This window comes from Musca domestica, unplaced genomic scaffold (assembly GCF_030504385.1).
Source record: "Musca domestica strain aabys unplaced genomic scaffold, Musca_domestica.polishedcontigs.V.1.1 7, whole genome shotgun sequence".
NCBI lineage: Eukaryota > Metazoa > Arthropoda > Insecta > Diptera > Muscidae > Musca > Musca domestica.
In genome coordinates this window covers 3,512,328-3,533,886 of record NW_026712383.1, presented here as the reverse complement: position 1 = coordinate 3,533,886, position 21,559 = coordinate 3,512,328, and the positions used below count along the sequence as shown (strand labels likewise).

The 21,559-nt window shown below is 33.2% G+C and overlaps 1 protein-coding gene across 2 annotated transcripts in view; it reads left to right on the top strand.

Annotated features, from left to right (window-relative positions):
* Positions 1-15,594: 15,594 nt before the first annotated feature.
* Positions 15,595-21,559, top strand: part of LOC101893514 (G1/S-specific cyclin-E) — a 29,934-nt gene continuing 23,969 nt past the window's right edge. Inside the window, exon 1 of one of the 2 annotated variants that reach the window (XM_011292060.3) lies at positions 15,595-16,304. The gene's annotated coding sequence lies outside the window, so the exon portion shown is untranslated. Of the gene's footprint in view, positions 16,305-19,092; positions 19,295-21,559 lie in introns of those variants that run through there. The other variant, XM_020034956.2, reaches the window with a different exon arrangement.

The window sequence follows — 21,559 nt, the reverse complement described above, 5'->3', positions numbered from 1 at the left end:
TGGCCACCTTTGGCACGAATTATGGCCTTCAAACGGCCAATGAAACCGTCACACGATTCCCGAATGTTGCTCTGCGGTATTTTGTCCCATTTCCGGCCAACCGCTTGCTTGAGGTTATTGACACTTTGGTATTTTTTAGTGCCAACCTTGCTTTCCAAAATACTCCAGACACAATTGTCCAACGGATTGGTATCCGGAGATTTTGGTGGTCATTGTGCGCTGGAAATCAAGCGAGGAATTTAATTTTGTAACCATTCTTGGATGGCGCGTGCTGAGTCCTGTTGGAATGTCCAAGGTCTGCGGCAAAAATGTTTGCGTGCTCAAGGCTTTAATACACCCTCAAGAATATTTTCGCGATAATATTCGGCATTTATTCTGATGCCACGGTCAATTAATACGAGCAGAGAGCGGCCATCAACTTTTGTGGCGGCCCAAACCATCACCATGGCCGACGCTTGAGTTCTGGTTGCCAATCGTTGACCTCTTTAGCAAGTCAGTTGACCTCTTTAGCAAGTAAACACAATCATTTTGTATCATCGGAGAGAACCAAATTCGGCAGTTCACCACTTTCGGCAAAGCGAAGCAACTCTTTAACTCTTTTGAGTCTTTTTTCATTCTGTTGCGGTGTAAGTTTTACACTTTTTGGAATTTCAATGGCTTTACCCCGAGCTCATTTTTTAATGTTTGCCGAATGGAATATTGCGAATATGTTGAAATCACGAGCCATTTTTCGGCCAATGCGACGCGGGTTTCGATAAAGTCGCTTCTTTACTTTTCGAACCATTTTTGCTGATGTTTTCTTCCGTCCACTTCCTTGCTCCAACGATAGCCACTTGTGGCTTTCCAGCCAAATATAAATAAATCACACTATCACGCTCGAATTCTATCACGAATAACTTTTTTACTGGAAAATTCTCACAAAAATGATTTTGTACGCTTGTAAACAATATAATGAGCTGTCACAGGAATAATTTTTGAATTAATTTTGAGTGGCTTTGAAATGACAATAGTCTGAAGTTGTGTGCTATTTTTTCGTCTCACCCTGTATGTTAAGTCTGTATCTGATATCTTGTATATTAATTTTCACCAAAGTTGACATATTTTCTTCTAGGCTGTATCCGGTCGTCCTGTTTGAGCTAATATTGTATATTTAGGGCACAATAAACATGAAATCAGACGAAGATATGTATGGGAGATACATCCACATGCATGGGTCTAACACATAAATTTTAGAAATGTTCGTGACCCGACGCTGAACTATTGTTCAGAGAGCTGAAATTAAGCCTCTGTACTAAATCGACTTAAAAAGTATGTTGATCTTCAAAAGGAAGTGTAGATCTCATACTAAAAGACGTACCCGGACAAAAGATTAACTGTAATAAACTGTAATAAAATTTTTTAAATAAAAGTTTGAAAATACGTATTGCGAATAAAAAACTATATATACAAATAACGCCGTATCCGGGTCCGTCCACTAAGAAATAATTCCTTCTCGGGATCAGGAAAAAATCATGGTATAATTATTGCAGGTAACAGCAAGTCCCGGCTGATTTGACTCTATAGTAATACTAGTGTCAAACTCGATATGACGTTTTGTTATTTAATTCCATTTCTTGATACACAATAGGTCTACCCTTTTTATACCATCCACCATAGTATGGAACACCTCGAAATATATATTTAAACCCCACAAAATATATATTCTTGATTAGCATAAAATTCTATGTCGATTTCGCGATGTCTATCCGTCTGTGGAAATCACTCTCGCATCCAAACGAAATGAAGTAGGTTGATAAAATTTTACTCGAATGTGTATTATGTCTGGTATTGAAAATGGGTGATGTAGGTCTACGTATAACCCCCATATACCGCTACTTCCCGATATTCGGAACTTTGATGATTTTAGCGACATTATTCACCGGAATTGTTTCAAATTTGGTATTTGAAGTTCGAAGTTAATTCCTTTTAACTCTAGCGTGATTACAACAGACGGAGATCAAGAATATATATACTTTGTTGGGTCTAAAGTTATTATTTCGATGAGTTACAAACGGAATGACTGATCTTAATGTACCCTTCATACTATGCATGGTGGATGGTATAAAAAATATAAACCGTTTTCATGCACAAATATACCAACAAAAACCAATTTTTCCTGCTTCTTCAATTTATAAAGGCAAGGGCAATTGTACACAAATTTTTAGATAGATACTATGGAGGGTATATTAACTTTGTCATTCCTTTTGTAACTTCTCGAAATACTCATGTCAGACCCAACAAAGTATATATATTCTTGATCACCGTAAAATTAAGTCGATTTAGCCATGTCCGTCTGTCTGTTGTAATCACGCTATCTTTTGAACGAATTGAGATACAAGGCTACAATTTTGCACACATGTTTATTTTTCCAGTAGGCATATTAAGTTCGTAAATGGGCCATGTAGGTCCACGTTTTCATATAGCCCCCCTATAACGGTACTTCCCGATATTCGGTATTTTGATGATTTTAGCGACATTATTCACCGGAATTGTTTCAAATTTGGTATATGAAGTTCGAAATGGATGCTACAGCCTAAGACCGAAAATTGTCTGTGCAGGTCTACGTCTTCGTATAGCCCCCATATAACGGTACCTCCCTATATTCGGTATTTTGATGATTTTAGCGTCATTATTCACCGGAATTGTTTCAAATTACGTATTTAGAGCTCGAAATGGGAACAACAGTCTTTGACAGAAATTTGTCTATGCAGGTCCAGGTCTTCGTATAGGTCCCACCTACCAGTAACTCTCTACATGCGGTATTTTAACGAGTTTCGGTACAATACCCACCGAAATTGTTTGATATGTCGTATTTGAACATCGTAATGGATGCTACAGCCTATGACAGAAAATTGTCTATGCTGGTGCAGGTCTTCGCACAGCTCCGATATAACGCTACCTCCCTACAAACGATATTTTGATGATTTGAGCTACATTGTTCACCGTTTATTTCAAGTTTCGAATTTGAATATGGTAATGACTCATGACAAACAATGCCCATGTAGGTCTACATCGTATAGACAACAATAAAACGGCTATATTCGGTATTTTTAAAATTTTAACAGAATTTTTTATGGATTTTATTTCCAAATTCGTTTCAAATTGTTAACTTGTCCATCTTTACTAACGTTTACTTTATGCATTTTTGTTAATACATTCAGTACTTTTTTCTTGTTTGTTTACAAAACAAGTGATTTTTGAGGAGCTTATGTTACTGGATTATTATTACTGGGAACATTTTCCCAGTAAGAATTTACAAACTCTCAGTAACTCAAATTTCAAAATGTCTCTCTAATTTCGCTCTCACTCACTGGATTTTTGGGTAAACGAACAGGTTCCAGTAAAAATTATACAAATTATACTACTATATAGTTGTATTATTAACAGCAAAAGCGGTATTGTGTGCAAAAATATTTCGATTTAACATTGGATTTAAAATAAAAGCACATTTATACCATGGCTCAATAAGAAAGGTTGCTTAAGTTCAAAGAAACTAGAAAAATGCAACTCTGTGCTGGAGTCTTATAGTGTCAAGTAGACTTTTAAATATGCAACAGTTGGTTTTGTTTATTTTTCATTTTTTAACTAAATTCTTATATAGGGGAAACCCCGCTAATCAAGAATGGAATTTTGAGCACAGTGTTGCATTTTGCTAGTTTCTTTGGAGTTGAGCAACCTTTCTTATTGAGCCATGATTTGTACTATTGAAGATTAGCCCACCTAGGAACCTTCTTTCCATACAGTGAAATGGGAATTCTTATTTGAAGTGACTTTACCTTCTTAATTTTACCATGGCTAAAATATATACAATTAAATTTGGGATAAAAAGCCATCCACATGATATTAACATTTTTTAGAAAATACAATATAATCACAATCATGGTACAATGAAATCAAGGTAACCTCATTTCAAATTTGGCATTCCCAGCCCTGCATTTTCTGTATCTTACCTTGTCAAATTTCAATGCATAAAAAACAGTTCCCGTCTCTGATTTTGTGTGTATACAATGGATGAATAATGAAAAATTAATATAAATTTTGACAATGAGATGTTGTCAAATATATAAATTTGAAAAAAAAAAATATATAAACATATGATTGCATGACTTTACCTTCTTAGTTCTACCATGAATCACCATGAAAAGTAAATAAAACAAGTAAAAAAACATTAAGTTCGGCCGGGCCAAACTTTTAATACCCTCCACCTTAGGGTAAAAGAAACATTAGAAGAAATGTGGCAAAAACCATTAAAATGTCGATTATGGGGAGGTACCGTTATATGGGGGCTATACCAAAACGTGGACCTATAATTACAATGTTTCGCCACCGGAGCTGGAACCCATTATGACCCACAAATACCAATTTTTAGACAAATCAGTGAAAAAATGTGGCAAAAACCATCAAAAGACCGAATATCGGGAGGTACCGTTATATGGGGGCTATATCAAATCATGGACCCATGCATGCAATGTTTCGCCACCGAAGCTGGAACCAATTATGACCAACAAATACCAATTTTCGAACAAATCCCTGAAAAAATGTGGCAAAAATCATCAAATTACCGAATATCGGGAGGTACCGTTGTATGGGGGCTATACCAAAACGTGGACCTATAATTACAATGTTTCGCCACCGGAGCTGGAACCCATTATGACCAACAAATACCGATTTTCAGACAAATCCGTGAAAAAATGTGGTAAAAAAACTAAAATACTAAATATCGGGAGGTACCTTTATATGGGGGCTATACCACAACGTGGACCTATACATGCAATGTTTTGTCACACGCTCAGGGACCCGCTATGAGCTACAAATACCAATTTTAAGACAAATCCGTGAAAAAATGTGGCATAAATCATCAAAATACCGAATATCGGGAGGTACCGTTATATGGGGACTATACCAAATTATGGACCCATACATGCAATGTTCCGCCACCTGAGCTGGAAACCATTATGACCCACAAATACCAATTTTTAGACAAATCGGTGAAAAAATGTGGTAAAAAAAAACTAAAATACTAAATATCGGGAGGTACCTTTATATGGGGGCTATACCACAACGTGGACCTATACATGCAATGTTTTGCCACACGCTCAGGGACTCGCTATGACCTACAAATACCAATTTTAAGACAAATCCGTGAAAAAATGTGGCATAAATCATCAAAATACCGAATATCGGGAGGTACCGTTATATAGGGACTATACCAGAACGTGGACCGATATATCTCATTTTCAATACCAACCATCCAAGACACAATGCAAATAGCTCTGCTGAATTTTGGAGCTCTACGTCAAATAATGTGGGCTGTATCGTGATTTCAACAGACAGACAGACGGACAGACAGACAGACGGACATCGTTAAATCGACTTAGAATTTTATGCTGATTATGAATATATATACTTTATGGGGTCTAAAACGAATATTTAGGGATGTTACAAACGGAATGACAAAGTTAATATACCCTCCTTTCCAAGGTGGAGGGTATAAAAATATATAGAAGTGTGTGATAGCAAAAATTATGAATGAAAACATACATGGATCATAAAAGCGACAGCACATATGCATGTAAACGACAGCACATATGTAATTTCATTGGTATCGGTCATATATATCATGTTTCGTGCATAACATGTATGAAATCGGCCGAAATATATATATGTTAGCTATATCCAAACCTCAACTGATTTAAATATAATTTGGCAATTTTTTCTGGTGCCAGATTTTGTCTCTCTCGCTTTGGGTGCATCAAATATGTGAAATCGGCTGAGTATATATATGGGAGCTATAATCAAATCTGAGCGTATTTGAATATAATTTGTCAAACTTATTTTTGTACCAAATTTAGCCACTCATGCCGAATTTCATTGGAATCGGAAATACGTATCGTGTTTTGTGCATCAAATATGTGAAGTCGGCGGAAAATATATATGGGAGCTATATCCAAATCTGAACCGATTTTAATATAATTTGACTAATTTATTTTCTAATCAAAATCCCGTTACATATTCCAAATTTCTTTGGAATCGAACATACATATCGTGTATGGTGCATAAAATAGATGAAATCGGTCGAAAAAATATATGAGAGCTATATCCAAATCTGAACCGATTTTAATATAATTTGACAAATGTATATTTGTTTTAATTTCCGCTACACATTCCAAATTTCATTGAAATTAGAGATACATAGCGTGTTTGGTGCATCAAATACATGAAATCGGTCGAAAATATATATGGGATCTATATCCAAATCTGAACCGATTTCAATTTAATTTGACAAATTCATTTTGGCTCCCAATTCCGTTACTTATTTTAAATTTCATTACAATTGGAAATACATATCTTGTTTGGTCCACCAAATATATGAAATCGGCCGAAAATGTATGTGGGAGCTATATCCAAATCTGAACCGATTTCAATATAATTTGACAAATTTATTTTCGGATTAAATCCCGTCACACATTCCAAATTTTATTAGAATTGAACATTCATATTGCGTTTGAGGCATCAAATGAACAAAATCGGTCGAAAATATATATGGGAGCTATATCCAAATCTGAACCGATTACAATATAATTTTGCAAACTTATTTTTGTTTCAAATTCCGTTATGTACTTCAAATGTGGAGACCGTATATTCAACCAATCAATACATATGTGCATATAAAATCTAAATTTTTGGGAGGTACCTCCGATTATGATGCTATATCTCCAGTTCCAAGTGGAAATTCAAAAATGTATATAGCCTATGTTACTTTCCGGCGATGTTGCAGTATATATGGAAATTTTCAGGAAAATCTATTCAGCGGTTTTCGAGTCCATAAATTACAAACAAACATACAAACATTTTCCTCTTTTATAGATATAGATAAATGCAGCTCAGCTGTTGTTTGTTTTCGCCTTTGCGGAAACATCGGAAGATAATATTTCAGTTCTCGAGGCATTAATCAAAAATCACAAAGGAACCCAAGGAAGACGCGTTGTGATAAATTTACAGAATCCGCAATTTTGAGACTAATTCTGATGGGTGCCATGCACTTAACCCTGGCTTCAGTGTTTGAAAATTCTGTAAATTATATAACACGTCATGTCAAGTTTGAGTGCTATGAAAAATCCTGTCCAAAGACACCCGTTTAGACCATACTCTTATACTATGATTAAGGCCTTTTCTGACAAACTTGACCTTGTCATTTTTTAAATAAAATCAATTTTCATATCTAAAATATTTTCGTATGACGAATGACAGTTTTTACAAAAATAATAAATAATCTTATTTTTCGGCATTCCTTTTTACAGAAAGACATATACGTTCCATTGTAAAATTAAGAAATAAATTTATTTCAAATAAGCATACCCATCTCTGCATTTTCTGTAATTTACCTTGTCACATTTTACTACATAAAAACAGTTCCCATCTCTGGTTATTTTATGTACAATGGATTTATAAATACAAATTTTGACAATGGACATATGATTGCATGACTTTATCTCCTTGATTCTGCCATGCTTATTTACCTGTTCTTGGACTTAAACATAAAAGATAAAAGTTTCAACCCCTTCATCTTAAGGAAATGTTCTTGTGTATGCCTCGGATGTCGTTTTACTTTAGGTCCGCCTTTAAGAACCAAACACCCAAATTTACCAGCTGAAAAAATTTGCCAAAATCGTCATTAAACCCGCTATATGGATGCAGCACTAAAACGAAATCTTACGCTTACAATTTCTTGTTACAAATTTAATGTCAATTTAACCTTTAACTTCTGAGGTGGTGGTAAATTTTACCCTCCCTTCACATTTTCTTGAAATTCTCTATTCTATTACAATGAATAAAAATTTTGTTTACTTTTAAAAAACAAATTATTATCAAATAAAATTTTTAACAAAGTTTTTTTTTCTGTAATATTTAGAGGGGTAAAATTTACCACCACGTTATAAAATATGTCACCTCAGAAGTTAAAGGTTAACAGAAAATAAATGATGAAAATCGTCTACTAGTATTTTGGGAAACAAGACGTGATTAAACCATTCATTAAGTTTTACGTGAGTTATCAGACCAAAATTTTAGTTTCTTGTTTTAAATTATATTCTTTTTTGACTTTTATGCCCTCTAAAAGGCGTGAAAATTAAAAAAAATATAAAATATAATAAAAACATTTTTTAATGGGGATATATCCATTGTTTTCGGCAACTTCACAGCGTTTTGAAAAGAAAAAAATAGATTTTCAAATTAATTTAAAAATGAGAAGATATACAAAATAAATGAAAAAAATTGTTGCATATAATTTTGAATAATTCTGACAGGAAGCGGACATATACTCAGCGCTGCACTGCAGTAGATTACGAAGCTGTTCTGAACCGATTTTCAGCGAATTTGTCGTGTTTCATTTTCGACTATTATGAACCCCGATGTAGATATATGTGGGACCTATGTTTATCTGGTAACAAATATCATTGTTATGGAGTGCATATTACGGCTCATAAAAATTAAATATTTTAAAAACTATACTTCTGCATTTTAATTTTAATAATGCAAATTACAAAAAGGAACATATTTAAAATCAAAATAATTTATTAAAAATTAATTATTTTATTTACATTTATGGGCATAAATCTCCGACACTTGTATTACGTACAATAACAATTTGTATGTGGTTGTTGTCACGTTTGTTGTTTAACAACACTTGATGTTACCTGTATCATTCTACCATGATTACGGTTCTGGGAGACTCGTGGTAGAAGAATATAGGTAGACGCGTCGACACAGCTGCTGGGACAATGAACTGTCAAACCAATTTTGGAATTGAAAATGTTGAATGAAAAAGTATATACATTTGCAAAAATTGTTGAAAAACACGGATTATAATAACCTCCGAGTGATGTCGTATAAGAAAACATATAAAAATCTACTTATATTTGAAAAAACATTTAAATTTTTTGACACATAAATGCTCCCAAGCGTTGATGCATCTACCTGTATTCTTCTGCCATGGGAAGACTCAAAGATACTTGTTTCCAGCTAGAACAGTAGAACAGCTTCGTAAAACTAGAGAAATACAGCCCTGAGGCTATACCTGCTTTCTGTCAGAATTACACAAAATCATATGCAACAAATTGCTTTCATTAATTTTGTATTATTTGTTTATTTTTAAAATGAGTCAAATAGCGCGAAAGATGAATGAAATGCCTGGATGTTATCTAAAAAATATGATCCTAAGTGATTAAACGATCAATTCCATGGTATATATGCTTAATATTATTAATGCGCAATTTTTATATTTTTTATTTTTCAAAATAATAAATACATACACAAATTTGGCAGAAGTCGGGCACACTTAGAAAACAAAATTGTAATCACCTGGTAGCTTTACCTTACCTTTTTATTGTACCATGCTTGTTTCCATGGTCGGCATTTTTCACCACACAAGTCAAACACATGTATTTATATTAAAGTTACCCAAATATGTCGGGCGTATAACATTTCAAATTTGAACAGTTTCAACTTTGACCATTGAACAATTTATTTTCTTGTTTGTTGATAATAGAAACATATAATACAAAAATGTGATCGTTTGTAACTTGAAAATATAACAATTGGGGGAATTATTAAAATGATTAATTTTTACAACGTTATTAGTGAGTAGTTTATTTAGTTCCACGTTTTCCTATAGCACACATATAAATTTACCCACCGATATTCGGTATTTTGATAATCCTAGTCACATTTACCCACGAAATTGTTTCAAATTTGGTATTTTAAAAAATTTGGTAGATGACAATCCTAAATTTTTCTATAGAGGTTCCCGTTTTGGCCCCTATATAACGGCCTAACCCACTTTAACAGCATTATCAAATGGTCTTACTGGTATTTGTAGTTACTGTTATTTACTTGTTTCTAAGGGTGGAATGGCTTAATCATCGGCTGGATTCTTCGTAGATGAACAAAGGAATTTTAGGTTGACTAAGTTCGATTTTGGCCCTAGGACCCTTTGTTCATTTCCGAAGAAGCCAGCCCATGACTTAAGCCAACCAGATAAGCGCTTTTTGTATTCCCACCTTAGGTGTGGCCGACTTTTGCCAATTTAGTGTTTGTTTTAAAAATTAAAAACAAAATATTTTGAAATTGCGACTCTGTAATCCCTTTACGAAATGTCACAAAATATGCCTAGCCATGACTTCAAGCTTTTTATGTACTTGCACCTTTAGATTGCGGGACGCTAATTAAAGCTATTAACAAATTTTGCTAATGAATTGAAAAAAATCATTATTATAAGGAAAAGTATCAAATGAATGAAAAGTTTCTGTTGCATGTAATTTTGTATAATTTTGACAAGAAGCGGGCATAGCCTTAGAGCTGTATTTCTGTAGTTCTGTGAAGCTGTTCTACCTTCATATTGTGCCTTGCAATCATCCTTATTTCTATGTTTAATTCGATCGTATGTATCCAAAATCCTGCTTCCTTGTAATAATTGTGTCATGAGTATTATGATAAGTTCACATGGCACGTGATTCATTATTGTTGTTCGACCATTTATTATGAAATATCTACTAGGTTCCTCACACAACATTTTCTGAGCGAACAAATATTGTTCTTCTTTGTTCCATTCAAATCACTCTCAGAACTACGATGAAATGTGTGCCATCGTAACAAATGAGAGCATTTATCGAAAAAGCAAACTATGACATTTCAAAATAGAAAAATTTAATGAAATTTCAAAATTTTTCAGGAAGACTGAAAATTATGAATGCAAGATATAATGTTGAATGACGTATGTGCATTCAATCGAAAGTAAATTTTGTTTTCTCTCTCACCCTTCAACCGAATTTAAAAACAGAAAAATGCAAATTATATATTATATGTAAAATGTCAACATTTATACAAAAAGTTCAAAACGTGAATGAAAATTGTTAAATGAAAGAAAGAATATATCTTTGGAGGAAAAAAATAATTTCTTCTATTGTTATTAATGCTAATTTCATGTACTTTCGTACAAATTCCTATGAAAATCAACAAACAAAATATTTAAAAAAGGATTTATGTTACTATAAAATACAAATCGTGCCGTATAAACGGGTTAATTCTTGTACCTAATTCTAAGAGCGAACAACGTAATTGAAAGTGCAATGAGAACATAGCATAAGTGATGGGTGTAAGCCATGGTACAATTATTACAAGGTGGTGACAAAATCAACAGATTTAACTCTTCAGTATTACTAGTAATTTGATATGGCGTTCTGTTGTTTAATTCCATTTTTTGATATACGAAAGGTACACTTTTTATACCCACCTGCATACTACTGTGACTCCTAGAAACTCTCATGGCACAATTACAGGAGGTGCCCCTATTCTGTCAAAACATATACACAGTTTGTAGATGTGTGTGTTGTTTTAAATAAAAATAACACATATGCATATTTTCCACGTTAACAAAATATACATATCCATATTCACTATTCTGCATATTCTGTATATATCCATTGGGTATACAATAGATTTATGAATATAGATTTTAACAATGACATGTTTTCAAATGTATAAAATTGAAAAAATGTAAACATATTATTACATGACTTTACCTTCTTAGTTCTACCATGATTGTGCCTCTATTTTGGAGTAAAATATTCTATTATTGTTTTGTGAAAAAATGTAAAATAAATATATGTGTCTATTTGACACGAAATGGTCTAAGCACAGAGTTGCATTTTCCTAGTTTATTTAAAGTTGAACCACCTCTCTTATTATTATTATGAAAATACTCATGTTAGACCCCACAGAGTATATATATTCTCGATCAGCGTTAAATTCTAAGCCGATTTAGCGGTGTGTGTCTGTCTGTTGTAAACACGTAGTGTGTTGTAGAATCGCACTACTGACCTTGGTAGAATTAAGAAAGTAATGTCAGGCTATCATATGTTTGCAATTTTTCCAAAATTATGCATATAACAATATCTCATTAAAAACGGAAATGAAATATGGAAACCTGTCTTCAATGAAGTCACAGAGCTGGATATTATTTTTTAATGAGGTTATTTTGATTTTATTGCAACATGTTTCACCCATGGTACAATAAAAATGTAAGGTACCAGCTGATCATTTTTTTTTTTTTTTGAAAAATAAAACAAATTTTTTTCAAATCAATGATGGGAAAAAACTTAAATTTCGAGCGCGCATATTAACCACTTTTACCATGGGATTGAAAGATTGAGATATTTGAGATAACCTCCATGCCATTCATTCATCTTTCGGGTTATTTGACTCTTTTAAGAAATGAACAAATAATATCAAATAAACGAAAACTAAATGTTGCATAAAATTTTGAGTAATTCTGACAGGAAACGGGCATAGCCTCAGGGCTGTATTTCTTTGGTTTTACGAAGCTGTTCTACCGCCTTATTGTACCATGATGTTCACCATAAGAGTTGAATACATAATTTATATGAATTGGTCTGTTCCCGAACTGCAAAAATGTAAAACTTTTTACTACGATAACCGATTTTCCCGAAATTAGTCGAACGTATGAAATTTAATTCCACTATGATACCATATGATTTCAATTTTTTTTATTTTCTTGGCTTAATATGTCATCTTTATTTGTTTATGTATGTGTTTTCTTTTCAATAACAAAAAAATTGTTCAGAAAACATTCAAATTAGGATGTTTTCAAAATGTTTATTTCATCGTATTCATCGACAAAATCTCGAGTTTTTGTAGCGAAATAATCCTTTAGAGATATATAGAACCTGGTTTTGAAAAGAAGTGCTGACCTTTCATTCGGTTTTCGCGGTTTTCAATTATTTATTCAAAATAAATGCAACAAGTTGTTTGATTTTTTATTGTTTTGGTACTAATTCTGACATTACAAGCCAAACCGGTAGACCTCTATATTTGCATTTTTTTTAAAGTTGGCCTACCTTCTCTTCATTGTACCATGCTTGAACCCAATTACTTAGACAACAAATTAAATATTCCTAGGCCTAATAGTACGCTTACCGGTTTTAATGTGAGAATACATAAGCAGCTTGGGCTCATGACTAGGCATAATAATGACAAATTAGAAGGAGAAACGACTCATGACTCGAGTTCGTCTCTGTTATCCCTTTATGATATGTCACAAAATATGAGATGTGAAGACTTTAAGCTGCTTATGTACTCACACCTTTAGTCCAGTAAATTTAAATAGTCGATACTCCTGTTAAATATACGTCAAATAAATGGTCATAAAGGATTGTGCTTGATGTTTTTGCGTAGACTGTAGGTAGCAATTCTTCATTTTTTACCCACCACCTCCAAATATTCGTCAGATACCGCATGATCAGCCCGTCTATCCGTTGAAATTAAGATACAAGTACAGGCCATATTTTATATAATAGTATGCATTTGTTCTGTTCCAGAACGGCAATGGTGCAAATGTTTTTACTACAATAACCGATTTTCCCTTTTATGATATCGAAAACAATTGCAAAACTAGAAGAGGCTTGCCGGTTGTGGAGCAGAGTAATTGTTTCTAGAATGGCTGGTATTCAAAAAGATGTACGTTTTCGAGTAGCTCTATACAAATGGTATCTTTCGATTGTCGACAAAACAGAAGGTAGAAAAATGGTCTGTACCAGAACCTGCAAGAATCTACTAGTTTTGAAATTGTTTTCGATATCATAAAGGGAAAATCATTTATCGTAGTAAAAAGGCTCCTAAATACAATTTTTTTTTTTTTTTTGGTGCCTTTAATAGCATGTTTCCATTGGAAACCGAACAACGTTGTTCGCTCTCAGAATTATGTACACGAATTAACCCGTTCATACAGCACGATTCGTAATTCATAGTAAAATAATTCCTGTTTTCAAAAATTTTGTTTTTTGATTTTAATGGGAATTTATACGAAAATACATGAAATTCTCACTAATATGAATAGAAGAAATGATTGTTTTTCTCCCAAAGATTTATTATATCATTAATTTTATAATTTTCATTCACGTTTCCAACTTTTTGTGTAAATGTTGACATTTTGAACATATTTTTGTATTTTTCTATTTTTAAATTTTGCTGGAGAGACACTTGTCAAACATTTTTTCTGCCGATACAAAGTTTTTGAAAATATTGCCTCTTTTGTTTGCAGTTTTCTGTGGAAATTTCAACTCGTGGATAAAATGCGTACCTCGAATGAGAGAGAAAACAAAATGTACTTTCGTTTGAATGTACATACGCCATTCAACATTGTAGTTTTCATTCATAATTTTCAGTCTTCCCAAAAATTTTTAAAATTTCATTAAATTTTTCTATTTTTAATTTTTAAATGTCATAATTTATTTTTTCGATAAATGCTCTCATTTGTTAGGGATGGGACATATTTTGTCGTTGTTCTGAGAGTGGAAAAACTTAAAAAAACTTATTGCGTGGAAAAACATTTGCTCTGTCCCAATACCTGTTAGAATCTATTACTACTTTATCGTAATAATATTTTTTACATCCTTACAAGCTCGGGAACAAAGCAATATATTAATCCACGGTTCTCGACATTTGGTAATTTGATGATATTACTCACATGTTTCCAGGTATTAACCTTAGATTGGCGTCGTGTAATAAAACATATTAAAAGCTACTTGTTTTTGTACGGTATAATAATACTGTTACCTGTACAACAATCGTAACAACAACCACATACAAATTTGTTTTTGTATGTAATACAACTGTCAGAGTTATATTTCCAAAAATGTAAACAAAATAATAAATTTTCAATAAATTATTTAATTTCAAAAATACACATTTTTGGAATTTGTATTATTAAATTGAAAATGCAGAAAAATACTTCTTAAAATATGTTATTTTAATGCTTTCACATCATTCCCCTGAATGTATATTTGTTGGTCCTAATCTCTCAACACTTCAAGCAATCGATAGAAAATCGCGGAAAAGGAACATCCCTTTCAAGTTGAAACCAAACAGCATACATACTACATTTTGCAATCTAAAAATCTACGGACTAACGGACTTACAAAACATTTTTGTATAGTGGGAAGTTACATATTTGTGTACGCTAAGTCGAATTTTAGGTAAAGCTGTAAAAATCATATGCGCTTAAACAAATATTATGAATTCATTATTTCTTTACATTTATTCATTGTTGGTCTGTTCCAGAACTGCAAGAATGCAAAAGTTTCTTACTACGATAACCGATTTTCCCTTTAGATATTGCAAAACCAGTAGATTCTTGTAGTTTCTGGGACAGAACAATATTATTAATTTATTACTATTATAGAAATCTGTTAGATATTTCTACATCGTTTACGCGACTTGACTTCCCTAACCATTTTAGTCTTGCTTTGGATGCCCTAGCAGCAAATTGTTCTTTTCACCAGACTCTTTGTACATTTTCACCACGATCAGCCCTTGACAACACATTTGAAATGGTAACGGCTTCATCTTCTTACATTCTTATTGAAATTCCTCTGTCTCTTTTACAGCTGATCGAAATCAGCTGATTCAGACAGCTGTCAAATTGTTGGCCATTTCGCGCGCTGCCTGTGATACTCCGCCGCCGAAGTTGTTTGTTGGTGTTTTTAATACCAGCAGAGTGAGAGTAAAAGAGCGAATTTGAGCGAGCTGCCTTGTTTTTTGTCGACGGCAACAGCAACAATTCATTGCGACCACCACGATCTCAACGCATTTGCTGCTCTGTTCTGGTTCTGTGCTGTCACCAAAAAATTTTTCAACCTCTTACACACCGAGCATTGTCAATTGTGTTGCCGTCATCATTTCGGTCAAAGAGTAGCCTGAAAAGTGAACATTTTTCCTAAAATAGTTGCACAATTTAATCTAAAATGCAATAAAACAATAGACGGATAATAAAATGAAGTGGAAATTTTAAGAAACTATAAATATTACCCATGAACAAAGTGAAATTCACCCCTGAAAGTTGCTTGTGTCAAGTGCAATTTTAGCAACGTGGTCACGCCTTGTGATGAATTTATCGAATTCCATTAAAGTTTCGGTGGAGAAATATCTGATCATCTGAGTGTGGGTTATACCTCCTTCAAGTTTGTGACCAGATTTGGAAGGCTTACACCCAAAAATCTAAGCACACTTTCACACATTGCCCCCCATAGGTAGCCCAGCCTCAACTCTTTTGTAACAAATAAATGCAACCAGTGAAGTGATTCCAGCTGCTAAACTCGCAGGATTCTCAGTAACAAAGAATCAATAGGTAGATACATCGTATACATAGGTACTACAAATTCGCTGGCGAATTCAAGGAACCCATATTTAAGGTAAGTGTCCCTCCACCTGTCCACATAGAAGCTTGTCAAATATTCTACGACTAAAAAAGATCTGCGTATTTTTGGCAAATGCATTAGCGTCATTTCAGTTTTTAGTCCATTAATTTGGCAGAGAAGTAGTCTTTAAATGCCTTTCAACCAAACATTTCTAATTTTTCCTTCCATTCATTTGCCTTTTATCGTTCGGCTTCATTTTACGTGTTTTATTCCATCTCATCTGTTCAGTCGCTATGGCCGTCGACGTCAAATTCTGGATTTTTGCCGCTTTTTTCATCGAAACGAGAGTTTTTTTTCCTAATCACCTCACATATATTTTGTGGTATTTGCTGCAACGGCAGCTCTTCACTCTGCTATCATCCAGTTATTCTGCTCTCTCGCGCCTATATTACCAAGTGCGCGCGCTACTAACTGTCAGTGTCAAGTTCTCATTTTCTCTCTGTTTCTAGCGCAAAAAGCCCGCGCGCGCCAAAATCGTAAAAAATAAATGCAATTTATTCTTTCATTATTGCACTAATTTTTAATATTTATTTAAAATCTGATTCTACAGGATCTAAGCTTTTCGAAATGGTATAACTTGTGCCAGGTTTCATTTAAATTCCATAAAAAATATTTACTTCAAATCAGGTCTAAAAACGTCAATTGTGTGTTTGTTTTGTAAACATTTTTGTTGCTGTTTGTTTGGGTTGCAGTGATGCCACATCGCAAAATAGAGTTTATCGGTATGTGTGGCTTGTTGAATGTGCTGACACTCAGTGGATCACTCACACAATTAATTAGTTTGGTTTGTGTTTTTTACATTTCAACGTGTTGCATGTTCATGTAGAGATTTAGTTGGTGTTAATATGTGAGGTTCTTACATTCGGTACAACAAATAATTGCTTTTCGACAAGTGCACAGAAATTGTTCAACAATTAGGACATTTTATGAGTTATTAAGATTTCTTTACTGCATGGACACTAATGCATTGATTTGGTGGAATCGATATAAATTTTCTTGAAAAAATTCCATCTTTATCATTTTTCTTCTAAAATCTCTTGGAATATCCGTGTTTTGTCCTGAATGATTTAAAACAAATACAAGTATATGCATCCCGAAATGAAGTAAGGCAATGCCGACAATATCGGAGAACGAGAAACCAAATCAGAACGGTAGCTGGAAATATGTTTTTGGGATAATTTTAGCAGCAATAAAATATTATTATATGCAGTTAGTACAGAGTTCATAAAGAAATTATTAAAATTTGTTCTATTATTACATTGCAATTTCAAAGTGTTTTATGTGATAATCATTTTAAGTTTAGGGTCATATAGATATCAGATGAAAACTTAAGTGCAATTTTGATAGATTTATTTCAGATGGTTACTTTCAAAGATAATATAAAACAGTGAGTGGTATATTTTTTACGTCGGAATGCCTACATAAAAATTTACTAAAACTTAACATTTGATAACGACCCCCAAACCACAATTTCTTCACGATAAAACTTCCCCTCAAACTTACATATATGCGGTTCAGTGGGTCTTCTTTGCCAAACAATTGATAACACTGTCATAAAGTAACGTATTTCGACTCTCAATGAAAACATCCGTGAATGGCAAATAAACGAAAGAGACACAAAAACTGCAAGAGAGGGGTTTACTAAAGATTTATCAACAGCAACAACAATAAAGGAGTTACAAAAAAATTATTATGTGATATACATAACCCGTTTAAGCTTCACAGAGGAAAAAACAAATCCTAAATGTGGACACAAGTAAATACCACCGGCCTTTGCTTTATTTTATTGCAGCATTCCATCCAACTTTATGTAGAAAGACAAAAAAGAAAAATAATGGCAGTGCAGTCACTGCTCTGCCACTTTAAACGCGGGTTTCATGAAGTAGATAGAAGAAGAAGCAAAACAAAAAAAAAACAGAAACTCCAAATATTCTCCTCTTTGGTTTTGGCCTTTAAAAAGGGAGCTCTTGTGTTCACTTATTCTCATTGTTTTTGTTTCTCACGCCCGCCTTTTTTGCTTTTTTGGGGGGAAATTACGACGGCTACGGCGACTTCACTTGCTGGCTGGCAGAGAAGCAACTGAGTGAGAGCACAAAAGTTCGATGAATGTAGGTAATGTTGTTAGTGTTGCTGCATTTGGCGGTTGATCATCTGGTTTTTGGCGCAATTGTATTCTAAAGGGAGGTGATGGACGTTGACGACGGCGACAATGTAGATGGCCATACCATATGATTTATCCCATCGCCGATCACTGTCTTTAATTAATTTTCCGTACTTGGAATCCTTGCTTATTTCCTAATGGCTATTTACATACAAGAACTTGACACCAACATGTTGCCTCCAGGGGAAATATAGTTCTCTCATCTAACACAATATGTTCCTCAAAATCTTTGCTGTCGCTGCAGACGCAACCTACCAAAATACCTAGAGTTGCTCTGTCTTTCTTTTGCTGCGCTATTGACAGTTGGATTTTCTTTTTTGCTTTTACTTGTGATTTTGGCGCTTTTTTGGAGGGTTTGTCGGAATTTAGCGCCACTTTTGTTGTATCGATTACTTACGTGTGAATATTGACTCATTTCTCTAATGCATTTGAATAGCGCATATTCGTGTTTGATTGTGATCATCATGGAATATGGATGACCAAAGAGCATTTTTAACGCACGCACACATATTTTTTTATTTGTATTCTGTTTTTGATACGTAGGCCATGAATTAATTTGAAAATCGCAAGGAAAAACACAAGGAAGGAACATAAGTACATAAACACTTTTGGGCTATAAATAGTTTAATGTCAACCTCTATTCTATTTACCAATCATTTTACAAAACTGGAAACGTATTTTTGTTGTGGAAAAGTAAACATTTGCTTTGTGGGATGAATAAGAAAATTAAGAAAAAATAAATTGCAACCTCTATCATAAACGCTGACCAAATGATGTCTTCCAAAATACCTAAAATTTTAAAGCAGCATAATGCAAAAAGCAGGTGAAGATTTAGAAAATCTAGTTTTTCGAATTATTAAAATTGTACTCAAAATTTCTCTTTTGAAGTTATATAACATATTGAAATCCCAGTTTTCAGTTCCCTCATGTCTGAAAAGTGCGACCGACTGCCTGAATGGACGCAGTGGTCCGTGTTTCAATTTCTTTAAAGAAGGTTATCATCGACAATTGATAATCTAGTATACATTTTATTCACTTTTTGTGAGAGATGTGGTTACATGTTAGCACGCTATCCGATTTCTATATGTATCTAGCTTTTCTGGATGGATCTACTTTAAGAAAGTTTATAAGCATCTTGTAAAGTTATTTTAAATCGATTTGAACAGTGTAATTAGATCTAATACACCTATTTTTAATTGGAAGCCTTTGTCTGGCTGGGGAAAATTGGCAACCAACGGATGAATTGAGTCTCCGAATTCTTTTCGGCTTTAACATTTTAAGTTTAAATATTATTCTATTGAATGACAGAACAGAAGGACTATTTTGGCTTAATAGCTTTTTTATACCCTCCACCATATACATTTTAGTAGACTTTTGGTATTGAAAATGGGCCATGTAGGTCCACGTTTTGGTATAGCCCACATATAAAGGTACCTCCCGATATTCGGAATTTTGATGATTTTAGCGACAATATTCATTGTTTCAAATTTGGTATTTGAAGTTCGAAACGGATACTACAGCCTAAGGCAGAAAATTGTCTGTGCAGGTCCTCGTCTTCGTATAGCGCCCATATAACGGTACCTCCGAATATTCGGTATTTTAATGATTTTATCTACATTATTCACCGGAATTGTTTCAATTTTGGTATTTGATGTTCGTAATGGATGCTAAAGTCTATGACAGGTATAGCCCGTATAGCCCTCTATATAAAAATATCTCCCGATATTCGGTATTTTCATGATTTTAGCCACATTACTCACCGAAATTGTTTCAAATTTTGGATTTGAAGTTCGTAATGGATACTACAGCCTTAGACACATAATTGTGCAGGTCCATGTCTTCGTATAGCCCCAATATAACGGTGCCTCCAGATACTCTGTATTTTGATGACATTATTCACTGTTTTTTTTTAAGTTTCGCATTTGAATATTGTAATGGCTTATGACAAAAATTACCTGTTCAGGTCAATGTCGTCGTATAGACCCTAATATAACAGCTACATTCGGTATTTTTAAGATTTTAATAGAATTTTTAACGGATTTTATTGTTTTTGAGAATTGCCAAATTCGTTCCAAATGGTGGAGGGTATTGAGGGCCTATTAGGTCGACTCAACATATTAACTTGATAATCGATTATAACCGATTTTATTAGACAATAAAAATTTTATAATTTTTTTTTGTTTTTGCTACAATAACAAAGGGAATGTTAATTACAGAATAGGCATACTGTCTTCAAGTGGACACAAATTTGCTAGATACAAGCCAAAATGTTTGACCTATTGTGACCAATAGGGTAAGTGTCCCAGTATCAGGGACAGGGAATTTGCGAATGCTATTACTATTTCATTCAATTCAAGTTACTTTAAATTCTATATTCTTCAGATAAAGAAACAAGGTTTTCATTAGTTTTTGTTACATTGGGAACATTTTTATATTAAGTAAAATAATAATGAAATAAACTTTCAACAGTTTTGTAAAGAAAATATATTGTGTTTAAAAACGTGTTAATTTTTATTCGGCATTGATATTGTACATGTCTATACAACATTGAAAAATTCAAAAATAAACACTTCGACCTTAATGTCGCTGCTATCCTAAGTCAGCAAGTTCGCGGCTGCATCAGAAAATAAGTATAAATATTCCAGTCTAAATAGCATCGACATTTTGTTAAATCTTGCTGAAAATCGTTAATTTGAACATAGTTACATATCCTTTAAATTTGTCGCCTTTTACTATTGGTTTTCTTAAGAATATACATTGCCTTCCTCGTGCTGTTGAAGATCCACCATGACAAAACGTAAATTTCAATAGAATACGTCGTCTTTTCTCGACGACATTTTGCGCATCTTTGAAGCTAATATAAGTTTATTTTCAAATTTGCTTATAAAAATTCTAATATATGGGATTTTTTTATTAATTGTAATACATTTTTCTGTTAGATTTAATAACTATATATATATATATATATATATATATATATATATATATATATATATATATATATATATATATATATATATATATATATATATATATATATATATATATATATATATATATATTTTGCGACATTTTATATATATATATA